The sequence below is a fragment of the Perca fluviatilis genome, chromosome 3 (assembly GCF_010015445.1).
Source record: "Perca fluviatilis chromosome 3, GENO_Pfluv_1.0, whole genome shotgun sequence".
NCBI classification, from domain to species: domain Eukaryota; kingdom Metazoa; phylum Chordata; class Actinopteri; order Perciformes; family Percidae; genus Perca; species Perca fluviatilis.
The window spans coordinates 32516715-32531269 of NC_053114.1; the positions used below are offsets into that span (position 1 = coordinate 32516715).

Sequence of the window (14555 nt, forward strand, 5' to 3'; positions counted from 1 at the left end):
TGGAAGCGTTTCCAGGCAAAATAGAATAGGAAAATATGTTTATATGTCATTTAGACACAAATACATATTAATAAATGACATATTGATGTTTGAAAGTCTAGGTTTTGACATCAATGTAGATATAAATGTAATACAAAATTTCAGAGAAAAGATTTTCAAATATTGCACCTGTCATACAGAACGAAATATTCTGTAACATATTTTGCAGTCAATACTGCCGACGTTGTCTTGCTTTAATCAAATCAGTAGGCTATATATAAATGGTAGGATTGGCTACGATAACAACGTAGTGTGTGTTCTGAGTGACGGTCCAACATCATAGGCTATATAGGCTCTTTACAGCTACACAAAGTTGTTCAGACAGCCCACTTACCCATTTATCAGAGTTTGAATCTGTCGGCACTATGTCCCGAGATCAGCCCTCCCTGTACCTAGCAGGAGCAGCGCCGCGTCAGACACGCTTCTGGTATGTAGGACACAGAAAAATCCACACAGCTGACACGCAGCTGAGACGCAACAGAAACGCCACGCTCGCGAGACGCGTGCAGTGTGTAACCGGCCTAATATAAGTTTATTATTTGATGTGTAATTCCCTAAAATTAAACACATTTGAGAGAGTATGTGATCGTTTTAGTGATGGCACCCAGGGGGGGTGGCAAAGATCACAGGGGGGCGCAAGTCTTTATCTGGTTTGAGTTTGAGGGAAAAAAAATATATATTTGCACATGTTAAACAAATTATGATAATACACTAGAATATATAATGTATACAAAAGTCTGTATGAAAACTATATATTTTGTTCTATCCTCGTTTTTCCTGCCGCCACGGCATCACTATTTTATTGGCGGAGAAAACGTAACAGTGCTGATAACTCCTCTGTATCAAAAAAGAAAGTAAGGCTCTATCTCGAGAGTTACCTCATCTTCGGTTTCGGGGGCTTTTCTTTTGTTCCCATATGAATGAAGCCCTTGACTTTTCATTTAGCACCACCATGAAGTTGACAGCTACAGACATGCACTTGAACCCAATTCAACGACAGACATTCATGTTTCCCTCAGGATGAATTGTAATTAGTGCTAATTAGCAAATGTTAGCATGCTAACATGTTAAACTATGGTGGCTAACAAAGTAAACATTATTCCTCCTTAAAATCATCATGTTTACATTTACACAAAATATTACGTTTTTTGCGCTTATTCCGAAAAAGACGATATTCCATCTAAGCTGTTACACGGCTAATGAAAGTGAATATTCCACTAATATTGCGGTTTACATGTAGCCATGCAAAACACAATTTTTTCAAAGTTTACCAGTGGTGGTGGACTTGTTGGACCGTGCGAACACAGCCTCCCTCTTTCATTCCTTCAACCAGCTTCTTGAAAAGGTTGACGTAGCGATGTGTGCACATCAAAAACCTGTTAATATATGAAAGTCTTTGATAATGTTTAAAATTAGCTGTGTCTCCCCTCTTATCTTGCAAACTGTTGACTGGTTGATTTGTGTACAGAAACCATAGCAACGCACAGAGATGATCATAAGCCGTGAACAGGCAAGAGGCCTTAAACTGCGGTAAAACCCTCGATTGAGACGCATATTCTGAATGCGCTGCATACATGTCTAAGGAACGCCTCTAAAACCCGAATAATACCGGAATATCCCACGTCTTAATCGGAAAATGCTATATTCGGAGGGGGGAGTGTGTGTAATAGAGTAAGAAAGTGACGGTGATTACCGGTAGCGTTAGAGTGAGTAGCGACTCTAGAGTCATAGGAACCATACCTGTCAAGTATCCCGTTTTGGCCGGGAAAGTCACGTATTTTACCCTTCTTTCCCGCCGTCCTCCCGTATTAGTATTTTCCCGTAAATCTCCCGTATTTTAACCTGCGTTATTAAAAAATAATAATAGCCCGGGCCGGGAGGTAAAAAAAAAAACATTCCCAATCTGAGCTCTGTCACTAGCCTCGCGATAACTGCCACCTGCAGTAGCCTACAGGTACTGTAGGTGGCAGTTGTCGCGAGGTTAGTGTGTGAGGTCAGATGATGAGTGACAACACAGGGAAAAAAAAGAAAAAAAAACAGACGGATGATGGACGCTACGACAGAGACGGTGCGCTGCCAAAACTTATGAAGGCTTAACTATGCATTCCCCATAGCAATGCAAGTTCAGAAAGGGTGTTTAGCATGGTATGAAAGATTGTTACAGCCTTTCCCTGCATTCTTTCTCTAAACCCAACCATATCTATGTTTTTGTGTGTGATGCTGTTCTCGCAATAACACACAACGTGGCGACGCGAGCTGCGTGCATATAAAACGCACCGGTCCCCATGACTTCAATTGGAGCGCTCCGCGTATGTAATGCACGTAGAATTTCACTTTCGCGTACACATTGCACGGTAGAAACCCGTGTTATTTGTACGCTTTCGAGTGAGATCGGGTTGGAGAATAGGATGACGTTAGACAACAGAACTGTCTGCGCTCTACTCTCATGTAAAATTAACCACTCTGGCCCCGCCCACAAATACACTCCTTCCAAAACAGTCTTAAAGAATGCAAAGTCTGCAACAAATTTGTACAATAACTCACTAAAAGAGTAAAGAAAAGTTATGTGAAATGAAAAGAAAAACTGTAAAAGAAAAGCAATATGAAATGAAAAGAATGTGTGGAATGAAAATAAAATGTAAATGTAAAGACAAGCAATGTTATAAATTGTAAATGTTTTCAGCATTCTGCATCAACTGGTGATTTTAGCTTTCTTGTACACCTGTCTTAAAATGTAAGGGATACTGGAGCTTGGTTGGGGTTGTGGGACTGCTCGCGGTGGGCGCTGGAAAATTTCCCTTATTTTCAAATCCAAAACTTGACAGGTATGATAGGAACAAAGCATCTCCCCTGTTCTTTCTGACCACGGTGAGACATCTGTAGCAGGAAAAGTTAACCCTCTCCTTGATTTCACGTTGTTTATGGAGGAGAACCAAGAAATGAGTCGGGGGAAATGCAAGCCACAGCTGAGAGACGTGCATCACCGCGACGTGTAGTTACATTTTGAAATGCAAGAAAAAGCCTTGGAATCTGAATTGAAAACGTTTACAAGCAAACAAATTTACAAAAAATAATGCCCATAACAGGTTCGAATATTAAGGGCTCCCCAATATTCGTTCGAATATCATTATTTTTTTAGTTCGGAGTCAAAGCCCTAGTACTGAGTACAGGGTGCAGGACGAGAAAAGTCTGAGGGCATCGGTTGGACAGTGGAGAATTGCGATAAAGCTTAACAGAAATTCAGGGTCTTGGGGAAGTGGGAATATGGCTGGAAGCAGGGACAGAGAGGCAGAATGGACAAACAAACAACTGAATAACAGCCACATGGCTGTAGACCCTTAGTCTTATTTATATTAGAATTGCATACATTAGTATAAAGATTATTAAAGAAATAGAGAGATTAAAGGTTTAAGAGAAAAAGAGTCAGAGAGATGGACATAATAGCAAGATAAAGGAGACAAAGGAAAAGATAATACAATAATATTAAAAATAATAATTCAGATAAAGTTGGCAGAAGTTCTCGTTATACTTAAATGCTAAAATGTGTTTAAAAATCAGGTATTTTGAAAGTAAAGCTTGATTTATGGTTATGCGGAGGCTCCACGTAGAGCTTTCGACGTATACGTTAGTGGCCTGAAGTTTATACTTGTCCATTGGTGTGAACGTCGATCTGGAATAGGGGGGCCAGCATGTGTGCGTGGTAGAGAATGTGAGTGACAAAAATGTGAGTGAAAAAAAAACAAGTTAAATTAATAATGAATGTGATGTGTTTTATTTAGCAAAATTTAATTGTGTTGTTCTATCCAAAATTTACTATATTTCTAAGCAGATTTTCTATGCTGTATTCTGATAAAATCCCCTGTGCCCCCCCTGACTCATTATTGGTCCTCCCCCCCGTGCCACCCCACTTTAAAATCCTGGAATCGCCCCTGTGTAAAGGATGCAGAGTCTGGCTGGGTTCAGGTCTCAGGTTCATACTCAGCTACTGTATCTGGCACACATCATTGGAATGACAGGTATAAACATTGCCATTTTGTATTGAAGATGATATGCAAACACTGATATATCAATCTAGGAGATAATGCTGACAATGTTAAATAAAATAATCGCTAAATTATCCAGAATTTGTGTACAACCCTGTTTCATTGTCATTCCCACCAGCAGACATCAGGAAGTAAACATGAGTACATCTTTACACATCCCTTCTATGCCCCATGTGCATCCATGTGCATACCTCTATTACTATTTGTGTAGGTGCATACATGTGGATTAGTGTATTAGTGTGCCATGACTTTCGAAGCTATACTGTTAGTGTAGCAGTGGACAGCAGTGATGTATTGATACAGAAAACGAAGAAACTAACACTCTCACTGCATTCCTTTATCTCAATCCAGGAACACCAATTCCCTACCACACCTCTTCAAATAGCCACTTTACCTCGATGAATTGGGTTCAAGTGCAATCTTGGTTATTGTCAGATGTAGTTTAGGGGCTATTTCTTAATGGTGCACCCATTGCTCTCTGTCCTGTTTTCTCTCTTCAAGTCGTTCCATTCCTTATTGGATAGCGCAATGTCCTCCTGCTGGGGAGAGAAATGTTTTCCTTATGTACTTCAGGGCAGCTACAAGGGTGTTAAGTGCTGTCAAAACAAGCTTGCTTGTAAGAAAGAAGTGAAGGTAAATCAAAGGAAAAGGAAGAGAGCCACAGAATGACATCTTAACTCTGAAAGGCAGCAGCCACGATGGATCACTCGCAGCATTTTCCTTTAAATCACACGGAAACATCTCGTTACCAAGAAATGACTCAATAAAGTTTGACCCTCGTCCCATTTTTTTCAGCTGTTTCCACATTCCATCACTCAAAAATTGTCCAATTTATCATCCAGTTTTTAATAAAATAAAAAAGAGGACCGTTTGACATGGACAAGATGATGGTGCTTTGTTTGCCTCATTGCCAACTAAACCACTTTAAAGATAAAAAATGTGACACATTAACAACGTCCATAAATACACATTTGTATTGCATTGTTTAATGTTGACGAATTTTAAGAGATTATAACATTTGATTAAATTAATCTACTCTTCCAGTAGGAAATCAAAACCAATTTAAATCCTGGGACGATTGATTAAAAATTTGTTTTTGTGAAATCTCAAATTGATGTTTTTCTTTCACCTTCCTTCGCTCAGTCATGTAAAGGTGCCGTAGGTAGGATTGCAAAGATCCAGGACTTCTCAGTCCCTCCCCCCCCTTTCTGCTAAAGCCCAAAACCGTCTCCTAAGCCCCTCCCCCCACAAGGGAGAATGAATGCGTGTGCATGAGCAGTGATGGGCACACGCAATTAGACACCTCCCCAACCGGGATTGATTGGTGCATCTGAACAGGGAGCTGTGGATTTTTGCAAATCACACTACAGGCTGTAGGTGGTGCCAGAGGAGCCAGATTATTTTTTTTTTATTACCTGCTTCATGTAGTTCTACTCGAACATAGGATCAGTTTCTGTAAATAAGACAGAAAGTTTGTTTTATAAGTCTTACCTACTACACCTTTTATTCCTTAAGGTATTTTGCATATTCATGCTTGAACACATTATCTTTACTATCCCAAGAACAAGAGAAGACGCATGCATACTGCAATCTAACTATGTATGCTATACCTCTTATAAGACTACACCAGTATTGATGATAGGTATGCACATTTTAGACAATTCCTGTGATTGATGATTAATTATTAACTAATGTACTCTTTCTTTGCCAGTGACTTTTTCTTTTCTTTTTTTCTGAGGATGAGAGAGGTTTTCTGACGCTGAGGCCATTTCGTTTGAGTCTGACACCTGAGTCTGAGATCTGAGGATGTCCTAAAATGAACACCGTACTAATGAGTAATCAATAGCCTTTAAGGTAAACTCCATTACAGGGTACCAGCAAAAAGGCTTCAGGAATGTATATGGCCCACATTATAAAAAAAAAATAAAAAATAGACATGTGAAGGGTAAGGGCAGCATTTGTTTGGACAGAAGTTATTTTGAAGAATGCGTTATTATAATTTTAAACTTTTACTATTTAAAACTACATAACCTCACTAACAGGGCACCTCATTGACATGCAGATGTACATAAAGCAGCTGTAGAGAGAAATACCGCACATTCTTAGGTTTCTGGGCAATGGACGCATTCTAGCTTAAATGTTTTTAAATGTTCAATGCCAATATTTTCAAAAACAATATGTAGAATATTTTGTATAGCAACCAGAGGTTAGGTAAGATTTTGCAATTGTCCAATATCAACTTTCTGTCTGCCAATAGGGTTGTAGATTTGATGACCACCCTCACTACACAGCCACATCTGGAGCCTTTGACCAACTCTCTCCACTGCAGGGATCTAATTTGTCTCCAGTTTCAGCTCTGGATAACAAGCGGAAAGCTGTCAACAGGCCCTGCTGGCAGTGACCGCTCGGTGTGACCCTCTGAGGATGGCTGTGTGTCTGGCCTGCTCTTCTTTCTGATTGACATCTACACAGAGAGAGAGAGAGAGAGAGAGAGAGAGAGAGAGAGAGAGAGAGTGAGAGAGAGAGGACAAGAGTGATAGTGTGAGAAAGTGGGAAAAAAGAGGGAGAGAGAGAGAGATTGAGAATGTGTGCGAGAAAAAAGGATGACAGGTGGAGACCGTAAGAAAGACTAAGTCACTGTCGAAGAAAGAGTATGTCTTTAAAAAGTGAGGGAGAAAGACTGAGCAAGAAAATAACCATCAAAGAAAATGTGTGTACGCAAACCACAAGGGCTAATATGTAGATACCGGCAGAAGGCAAATACTGGGTAACCTGAAAACAACTCCATTAGAAAAGAGAACAAAGAAATGTATTTAATTCGCTATCAATTTATCAAGTATCAGCTGTATGGAAAATAATGAGTCAAAGCTGCCACTGTGCAGAAGTCTCAAGATATATCAGGGCCATTTTTTTTGCTGGAAATGGGCTCTACCACATCAAGAACCAAAATGAAACTGGTGTTTAAGACCATTTCCTTCCCTCAATCTTCTTTCCGTGACATCTAGTGAAAAATGAGAATCATAAGCTCTGGCGCAGTGCCCTCTGTTAAATATGGGCCATTGCCTTTTAAGCAGAATATTAAAAAGCTCAGTGGCTCTACAGAGTCCCATAAAAGTTCTTGTTGAAGTATCTGACAATAACTCTATAACATGCTAAGTTGCCTACAGTTTCTGGACTGGGAGAGGCAGTTTATGAGCAGACTTAGGAAAAAAAAAAAATCTGTTACTGGATGCAGCAATCATATCTAACATGGATTTCCTTTAACCATCCTGTTGTCCTCGGGTCAAATTTGAGCCACTTTCAAAGTTTCTTTCAACCAAATTGTCAAAGAAAAATAATAATGGATGGTTCAATACAACGCTATTCACAAGTGACACCCAAATCAGTTCACTACTTTCATTGAATTTGGGTGTTTTTTTCAATTTTATAGCATTTAAAAAAAAAATTGGTAAAAGAATGTAAAAAAAAAAAACTACGGGAAATGCAACAAAAGCGAATAATTTCTAATAAATCCCCTTCAAAAAAAAAAGGTACAGAGAATTCCTTGTTACAGCAATAGAATTTCCTTTTCTAGTGTACTCCATCTAAAACATCTCCTGACATTTCGATGTGCTGCTTCCTCCCCTCATCAAACATCACTGGGTCCCCATACTTTTATAAGAAGGAAAATACACTTTTTAATTGTTTCTTATAAACGAACACCATTTGAAAAAAAGAAAAGCAAGATTTAGGTAAAAATGACAAAAAGTCTAACATTCTAAAAAAGACAATTTGAAGGATAGTGGGGTTTTACAAAATATTGAGGACCTTTGCTTTAAGGCCAATTCTCACAATATTTCAGAACGAGACTTCTCCTTGAGCAATACTTTTAGACAAATCATCAAACAGACTGAATCAAGCGAAAGGTCAAGAAATACATTTTATTTCTCTGTAGGGTTCTTTTCATATAATGTCAGACACTTTTGCCCCAAAAGATTACATTGCAGTCTGTTTCATGGCTGTAGGGCTCTTGCTCAATACTGGATCAATTTCATAAATTGTTGGCCCTATTAGTCACTGCCTTATTTAGTTTGGTTGAATCGCACTAGAGTTCGTTTGCCCCCTTGGTGCAGTTTGTTTGGGAAGATGAGAACGCAGCAATCGCACTCGCATGCGCACAAAAAGCGGACCAAACAAGCGTACCGAGACCTCCATGACTCTGGAGCGGTTTGTTTGTGGTGAGAACGTGATCCAACCTCAAACCGCACCAATTGCTGTATGTGTACTCAACAAGTGTGAGCCAAATGTCTCCTGTAGTCAGGCGTGCTTTGCAATCTGCCATGCAGCAGAACATACAAACTGTAGCAGCTTGCAATGTTTCTCTCACAGAAAAAAACTCAAGCTCGCTGTCACTCGAGCAGGGGCGTCAGACTGGGGGGGAAAAGGGGACTGAGTACCCAGGACCCTCATGTGAGTAGGGCCCAAAAAGATGCTAGAATGAATAGCTGTGGATGAAGGGAGGGGCCCATAGAAAATGCCTTTCTATTCAGAATTTTGTGCTACACCCCTGAACTCGAGTCTCTGTGGTCAAACCAGCCGCCGCCAATCTTGGAGACAGACACCAGCAGAGCAGAGTGAGCAGAGCAGACGTAGAAAAAATGTGAATCAATGAAATGAGCTGGTTTGACCATGGCGATGCAAGAAATATGCATTAGTCTAGAACACAGGTCCTTCTTCCTGTATTTACTTTGGTGCTCCTGCCCCAGACACATCCAAACCAATAAGCGGAGTGAACGTTCTTGCGTGGTTTGTAATGACGCATTTTGGTACACTTGGATTTTCCAGGTGTGAAACGAAACCGAACCAAGGGGAAACCGCTCTAAGTTTACAAACCCATCAACTGATTTGGGCCAAAGCAAATGCCCTTAGGGACAAAAACATGGGAACATAGGGTCCAGGTTGAAAAATACAGAAGTTTTCCCTTTACAATAAGTAAGAGGGAAAAGTGGGGTGATGCAATAGAATAACTTTTTCAGAGAGAAAACAGCATACTTCAAGATGGCTATCTAGCTGCTGTGGCTGAATATGTATCGACATGTTGAATAACTTCACTATCAAGCGTATCATCAGACTGCAGTTGTGTGAATCACGATAAAGCCATTCTGCCCTTTTCACCAAAGCAAAGAAGATAATGTCCACATCCCAAAGCTACTGCTTTAGTACTGAAGACTGTCACTCAAAACTGGGTTAAGGAGCTATTCAGAAGAGATTTAGGTTTTTTTTAAGATTGTAAAAGGTAAAATATTATCTAAAAAGTAGACAGACAGACAGACAGATAGATAGCATTGGAGGGAGAGAATCAGAGGTTTTCCCTTCCTAATTCTCTCTGTATGAAAGGGACGACTTAAGCAGTCAAAATGATGCTTTAGTGATGGTTTCATTAAAATAAATTGCTCACATATTTTCATTATTTTAAGTGGTCTCCCTCAGGTTTGAACTTTCAGCACACCGACACATTTCCTTTTGTCACCCGCTCTGTTTTTTGTAGATGAAGCAGCGTCTTCTGATTAAACAGCTGGCAACCTCACATTTATTAATAGGGACACTTTACACCACTATAACTGAGGTCGATGCTAGTTTGCAGTATGCTGGGGCTTTTGAACTGATGCAGTGATTGGAAAAAATGTATTTCATCAGGTCCATAAGACACCATATGAGGAATGCAGGTACAGTAAGTGTCTGGCAGTGATCCATTAAGTGTCTATCACACTTCTGGTATTGGCTAAATATTTAGATTAAACAACTTTATACACTCAGTTTAATCCTTTAATTATACTGTACATCAATTTACAGTATTGAAATGACTTTACAGGACTGCGTGTGCAGTCTGGATGTGCATATTCGTCTCGGTGGCTAGCTCTGCGCAAAGAAGCGCTTTGCAGCGTCTCTCCAAACAACAGTAGCTGTAAATCTATAATCAGAGCTAGAAAATTCAAATAAGGGATGACCACCTGATATTATCTGAATGCAGATTACATTAATTTTCAGTCTACACACTTCTACTTAACGTCGTCTTTTTCTCCTTTTCTCATCATCATCTCTCTCTCCTTCCTCAAATCTCTGTCCAGTCTTCCAGTCTTATTTTTTCTGCCCTCTCTAGCATCTGCTTAATAATCACTTCAACAATGGCTGATTACAAGAGAAAAATCATCCCTGATCTAAAACAGAGCACATGAATAATTTCTAGATGTTTGTTTGGTCTCTGAGACGTGTCATCTGTCTGATGTTGTGTGACAGTGTAGCATTTTGTGATTTTTGTTTACTGTCTGTCCTGTGGGAGGGGACAACACTTTTTTTCACAGATCAGAGGGAGATGTAATCTCACAGCAGAACTGCTCCAGTCGGCAAAGGCTTGCATGCATGTTTTTCTATGAGTGCATATGTTTGTGTGTCTGAGTAACATCTCATAGCTTTGCAGCAATACTGGTCAGCATGCAAGCTGTCCCTAAAAATAATTTCTTATCAGTCATAGGGACAGATACATCCCCTGCTGCTGCTCTTCCACACACACACACACACACACACACACACACACACACACACACACACACACACACACACACACACACACACACACACCAATTAGTCCTTCAAGAATCTGTATCACTCTTATAAATCATAGCATTAGTCTATTTTTTTAGATGGTTTTCCTGTAGTGCCCACATCCTGGCGACAACGGCTCTTTGATATTCTGTTGTTCCAGGCCGAATCAGAAATTAGCCGCCATGCCAGATTCTTTTGGCAGAAATGTTGTGGCAAGAGATGAGGGAGAAAACATAGCGAGAGAGAAAACACAAATGATGGAGAAAAAAGATAAGCAAAAAAATGGATAACAGTAGGAGGGGGTTACAGTATATAACAAGCAGGATATGGTGGTTGTCAGATCAGACAACGGGTGTTCGGAGAGACAAGAGAAAAAGCCAATAAAGAAAGATCATGTATAGTGTACGGCATTAATAACCATGAATGCTAAGGTGGCTGGTTTGAATCCTTGATTTTTTTAATTAAGTTTAAATAGGGCAGTTTTTTTTTTGCCTAGCAATGATGTGCAATATACTCCCAAACACTCCAGTGGGACAGGTCACTGACCAACATGGTGATTTCAAAATAAGTGTGTATGTGGCAAAAATTAAACTTACACTTCACTGCATGGTTGATAAAATAATGGCCACTTTATCAGGAGAACAGGAGTGTGAGTGCTCAGCTGTTCGTCTGGCATTCCTCATAGTGTTTGCTGTCACATCATAGCCTTGGTAAGCAGATGTAAATCTAGTATAATGTGACTGGTTTGTGTATTATATTATCCAGCATGAATTATGAGCCAACACCGCACTCAGTCAGCCCAGAGCAAAAGACAGATGGATGGGTCAGAGCGAAGATTTAAATGTTGGTCCTGGAGGGATTGGTGCATTACTCAGCATGATTATAAAGACAAGCATGCACAGGCATGCAACACACAAGCACACACACAGCGAAAACACACACCGACCCATCTCTCTCACACACACTTCACAACCATGTGCATTCACACACAAGAATGATGAAATTGGTTATGATTGGCTTTGCCCCCTTGTAAATCCAGGTGGCACGGGGCTGCCTCCATTTTTGAGCTTTTCTAATAATGTTGGTCTTACCTAAACCTTATTGAGTGCACTCGGGTCTTCGCAGCAAATAAAAGACAACCTCTAGCCCATCAATGTCGTTGTTTTTCATTTCCCCTCTGCTATAGCCTTTGATTAATATTACTCACTACTGTAGACTGCCACTGGAGGTTCACCACAAATTGAGCCACACAAAGGATTAACTGGATAGGGATGGGGCACAACAGGCCTTTTGGAAGTTGAAGTTAAGGTGCTCTACTGGTCAAATCTAAGGCACATGCCCTATCCTATAGAAGTTCATGGAAGTGTAATACATTCACTTGAGGAAAAAAATATTTCCCCTGTCTTTTTTAATTAATTAGATAATTATCTCATAAATTGAGATTAATGTTCATGAAAACAAAATAGCTTTCTTTATAAATAACGAGGTACCTCCAAATCCTGTGAAAAGCTCTCATCTAGTAATAAGTAATAAGTCATTAGTATCATCAGTAATTAATGATTAATGAATGAGAGCAAAGGAGGTTGCACGGTGGCCACTTTAAAACTAGACTGCGGTGGAAATTTTAATCATGTGACCGACGTTGACGATGTGGAATAGAACTAGTTTAAGTGGTTATATGTAACTTTCAGTTTGTGTTGATTCTAGCGTCCACTTTGGACAAAAGCGGTAGTGTTTTTACCACAACTGCTTTATTGCCCACTGTAGATTACTGAGTTAGCTTTACTGGGAGGTCATATAGTCGCGATGAATGTTTTGCTCAGAAAGAAAATCATTAATTTACAATAAAAGAATAAGTTACAGATGCATCTTTGCATTTCAAGTGTTGCATATGGTAACTTAGCCTACTTTGGATGTCTTGTGAGCTAAAGCAGGTATCACTGTCACTGTGTTACAAGCCAAAGTATTAATACAGCGCATTTTATGAAACCCACGGACGCTTTACACAAGTAACGTTACAAGGGGACAAGGGAAAAGAAAATAGTGAATTAAATAAAAATAAACTGACTCGCGTTTTCGCCAGTTGTCTTTCACTTTCCCTTTCAGATTTTAGTTCTTTGTTTAATTTCCTTTTTTTCTGCGATGGTCCTGCCCCAGTATCAGCCATAACTACATCAGATAACTTCTAAAATAACATTAAAATACAAGTAGGCCAATATAACAAAATCTGGATATGCTAACACAGGCTTTTCCGGTGTTACAAAGAAATCTGTGACCCGTCAGAATGTGATTTTAGTGCCAATAATTTACTTCCGCTGTTATTTTGGTGAAAATAACTCAAAAGTAACGCAAAAGTAGTGTAAAGTATTACAATTTAGAGACAGTAATATTGTAATATAACTATTTACTCTCAAATGACAGTAACTAGTAATCTATAATGTATTACATTTTGGAAACAACTTGCCCAACACTGAGCCTCACAGAGCCTTTAGCACAGCTGTAGACTGTTCTTGTTCACATTATTGGCACTTGCTAATTTGTGGATATCAGTGCAGTTGGTGTAGTCGGTCTATAACAACTGTGCTGCCATTTTTATATATATATATATCCTGCTCAGAGAAGCCCGTCTTCCATTACATTACATTTATAAGCTGATTCTTTTATCCAAAGTGACTTACAATACAAACACAATGTCAACGTGTTCACCTGATATCTTCCTGCTTTTTTCGCCGACAAGTCAGTTCCTGGCAAAGTCAGAGATCTGGAAGACAGAAGGGAAATGGGAGTGTGTGTTAAGCAGTGTGACAAGGCTGAGATTGCATTCACCACTGTCCTTTACCATACATTTTTTTCCACATTTATTTTCCTCATTGCTCTAGTTATCTTCATATTGTATTCAGTTCAGTTTGCTACAATTTAACCATTGCTCTTACTATCCCGGGTTTGTTTGTGTTAAAATTGTAATTTTTTTACATTGAGTACTGATTTAATTTAAAGCAAACACAACCACAGTTTAGTTTCAGTTAGATTTATTAAGTTGCAGACTTGAATATTTATTTGTTAGTTTCTTCATACTCACCTTTTCTTTGTTCTTTTGTCTGGTCCACCATTCAGGAACGTTTGTGGAGGAGCTGTCGAGTATTGCCTGTGTATTTATGGTGTTGATGATGTCATCACTGACGTCATTGGACTTAACCAACTGATGTTTTTTTTCTGTCAAGATATGTTATGTGTTTGTTTGATGCACTTGAGGGGCAATTGGGGTAGCTACTTAACTCATAAAGTGTTCTTTAATTATATAGAAGAGCAGAAAGTGTGTCTAGCTGTGTGGAGATTTTTGTAAGGTTAGAAATGCTTTGTAGGCACACCTCTGGGAGATAGTGGTGCGGTCCAGGGTAGGTTGAGAACGCTATAAAGGCAGTGGCATTTTCTCTTCTCAGGGAGAGAAAAGAAGCTGTGCTTCCACAAACACGTTGTTTGAGTAGATTTTGTTATTTTGCTCAAGTTTTCTTTTGATTGTTTCAAGTTTGTCTCTTTTATAATTGTATTTAGTCAAACCCTAAATATAATCACTCGTTGGAATTCAAGAAGTCTGCTTTTCTATCCCTTTTTTTCCCCTCTTGCTACGCCACACAACAAGCAGGCTTGAGATTATCTGGAGAGGAGGAAATTTGAAAAGATCAGCAGAGCTGTGAATAAAAATAATGCCCTGAGCAAAACAATTTTATCACGGTGACCTGGCATTTACAGGACAACCTTTATAGAAATTTACATCACCTGTTTTCGGGCTCAAGAGTCTCTGTCATAACTCGGTGACATTATTTTACATTTGATTGAAAATCTAAAAGTTAATTTACAGTAGGAAAAGCACTGTATGTAGATTTAAATAAA

The 14555-nt window shown here is 39.3% G+C and overlaps 1 long non-coding RNA gene across 1 annotated transcript; it reads right to left on the reverse strand.

Annotated features, from left to right (window-relative positions):
* Window positions 1-5507: 5507 nt before the first annotated feature.
* On the reverse strand, window positions 5508-13777 carry LOC120556294. The gene is made up of 3 exons (XR_005638834.1): window positions 13744-13777; window positions 13371-13425; window positions 5508-6546 (listed from the first exon to the last, which is right to left on the reverse strand). It is a non-coding gene; the product is annotated as an uncharacterized LOC120556294 (long non-coding RNA).
* Between the last annotated feature and the right edge of the window lie 778 nt (window positions 13778-14555).